The sequence below is a fragment of the Anomalospiza imberbis genome, chromosome 12 (assembly GCF_031753505.1).
Source record: "Anomalospiza imberbis isolate Cuckoo-Finch-1a 21T00152 chromosome 12, ASM3175350v1, whole genome shotgun sequence".
Lineage (NCBI taxonomy): Eukaryota > Metazoa > Chordata > Aves > Passeriformes > Viduidae > Anomalospiza > Anomalospiza imberbis.
In genome coordinates this window covers 4280369-4282895 of record NC_089692.1, presented here as the reverse complement: position 1 = coordinate 4282895, position 2527 = coordinate 4280369, and the positions used below count along the sequence as shown (strand labels likewise).

Sequence of the window (2527 nt, the reverse complement as noted above, 5' to 3'; positions counted from 1 at the left end):
GTTTTTCAATAAACATACCATGTCATATTTTATAAAAATAACTCTTGGTTCTGTCTCACAGGTGCCTCTACTATTTCCTACATCTCTGGATGTAGTGAGGGGTTTTGTCCAAAAAAATTTGTGGGTCTCGTATATGTTGAACTACATAAGATGAAGACACCTTTTGTAAACCTAAATGATACACTTTTAGAAAGAAAAATAAATTTACAATCATATTGCAAGGACTGTAAAACCCAAAACAACAAGCAAAAAACCCAAATGAACAAATGAACCAAGAAAATGCAGGAAGTCCCTCCCAGTTCTGAACTGTGATCTCATAAAGAGTGACAGGGTGGGCTGTGAGGGTTTGGTGCTGCACTGGCTCTTTTCCAAGCTCCTGGTCTATGAAGTGGAAAGCTTGGCTTAGGGAAGAGGGCTCCTACTTCCCCATGAGCCCCTCTGCAGCCTGAAGGAGGGATAACTTGGCACATGGGGACTGAAGTAGCCACCAGGCTCAACAGGATTCCTCCTTTAGTCAAGCTCCAGCTACCCAACAGCAATTGAAATGACTAAATATTAATCTACTGTGGCTCTGAGTGGTCTGTGAGAAGCTCAGCTCCTCAGCAAGCAGCCCTTGCTGAAAGCAGGAGCACGGTCCCTTTGAGCAGTGCCCCTGTTTTCCTTTCAGAACACTGCTGAAGAAGGAGACACTGAGTCTTTCTTTCCTGCACAATAGCCAAGTGGTAAGAATGCTTGCCCTGTAAAAGGCAAGCACAGATTCAATTCCCTCTTGTCTGAACTTCAAACCTAACCTTTTATCTTCCAGATGAGTGCCCAAAACACAAGGCTTGCAAGAAATAAGGCTACTCAGGAGGTGGGGAATGTTGCTGTTCTCTCAGAGCAGTACCTTTGTGCAGGAAAAAAGCTCAAACCTCACAAGGTCAGAAAGGATGGATAACTTGGCAGTTCAGTGTTCAAGGTGCTTGTTACATTTGGTCCCTGTTCCAAGGCCTGTTTTTCCTTTCTGTTTTTGAATGCAATTCCTGTAGAATATAAAATTCAGTTCTATTTTCTATAGAGGAGGAAGGTAAGTACAGACCTACTTATAAATGAGTACTTTAACTGTGAGGAGAAGGAACTCACCAGCCCTCCAGCCAGGGATCACACTTAGGGTAAATAGGCTCATAATTAAACTAAGCTATGCTAAAAAATGAAGCTCCTGGCTTGGACAACAGCAGCCAGCTTTTCAAGGAGAAAGACACTTGTTAGAAGCAGTTTCCAGTCTGGGAACATAGGCAAGTTAAAAAAAAGAAACAATTCCTGAGGAAAGAAAATATGTGGAGTAGCGCCTAGACTAGATCTCAGCTGAGTTTAGGCTTGTCAAGCGAGATGTCATTTGGGGCCTTATCCAGGGGTGACTAAAAAGCTTCAAGGTCAAACAGCAAGATCCCCCTGAAGTTCAGTTTCTGGGGTTTAAGAGACAGATTTCTAGACAGCAATTTTAGAGCCAATTATTGTTTATCTTTTTATACTTAACACTCTTTTTAGGAAAATCACAACTGATGTGGAAGCGCCTTAACCATAAGCCTGGTCAAACCGCTGAGCCTGAGGGTCAGTGAGAGCTGAACTGAATTTCTGTTTTGCCCTCATACAGACCCTGACTAAATGTTAGCCCAAGCAGCAGAACAGTTTTTAGAAGCCATGAAAAAATCCCACAGACAATTTATAACCAGTTGCCTCATTGCCTGCTGGGTTGAGGTGCTGCAGCTCTCTGAAGTCTGTGGAATGATGCCAGCTTGTGTCCACAGCCAGTGTCACTCAGAATTCAGCTGCATCTTTTTTAAGTGCAAAATGTCATTAGTTGTACCAGAAGCTGACATGAAGTAGCATTTCCACCTAATTGTCCTATCCTTTTACTGACAGCTTGCTGTTGCCCTTCTGAAACCTTGTCACTTGGAATTTTGCTGAAAAAGTGCATTTGGTACCATTTTGAACCAGCCTTTTCCTTAAAAATTATTGTTTGAAGAGTGAAGGAGAACGAGGAGGTGGACCAGGTATTCTGTCCTACATATATAAAAAACATAAGCCTTTGCCATAAAGTTATCGTGATTCTTTGTCTCCCTCCATTGTATTTTCTTCCATCAATATTTTTATCTGCTTCTTTCCTAGAATCACTGACATTTTTGAATATGGCAGATTCTCATACCACACATTCAGCTGCTACCAACTTCTCTCATATGGAAAGCTGGCAACATAAGTCATTTCCTTCTGGTTTTGGTCAATAAAAATATTATTTAACTGTACTTGCAAACACAGGAGTGTGTTACTGTTGGTATATTCAGTATTGTTATTGTACACCAAGGTAGCTATTAAGACAAACCAAGGAGTGCTTCCAGATAGCTCCAAATAATTAGTGAAAAACAAGATTAAAATAATGATATTAAATTTTGATTTTCAAAAAGCTGATGGAGGCTATAAACCTACTTCATACACAAAGAACAGGTACATGTGTGATGCCTTATGAGTCTGGAAGAGAAAAAAATTGAAA

General features: G+C 40.8%; 1 long non-coding RNA gene across 2 annotated transcripts; it reads left to right on the top strand.

Moving 5' to 3' along the window:
- The first annotated feature begins 312 nt into the window (after positions 1 to 312).
- LOC137481065 (uncharacterized) lies at positions 313 to 2290 on the top strand. 2 transcript variants are annotated; one of them, XR_011003289.1, is made up of 4 exons: positions 313 to 722; positions 806 to 919; positions 1903 to 2024; positions 2149 to 2290. It is a non-coding gene; the product is annotated as an uncharacterized lncRNA (long non-coding RNA). The 2 variants fall into 2 exon arrangements; XR_011003288.1 differs by having other exon boundaries at positions 314 to 722; positions 1903 to 2033.
- Positions 2291 to 2527: the final 237 nt, after the last annotated feature.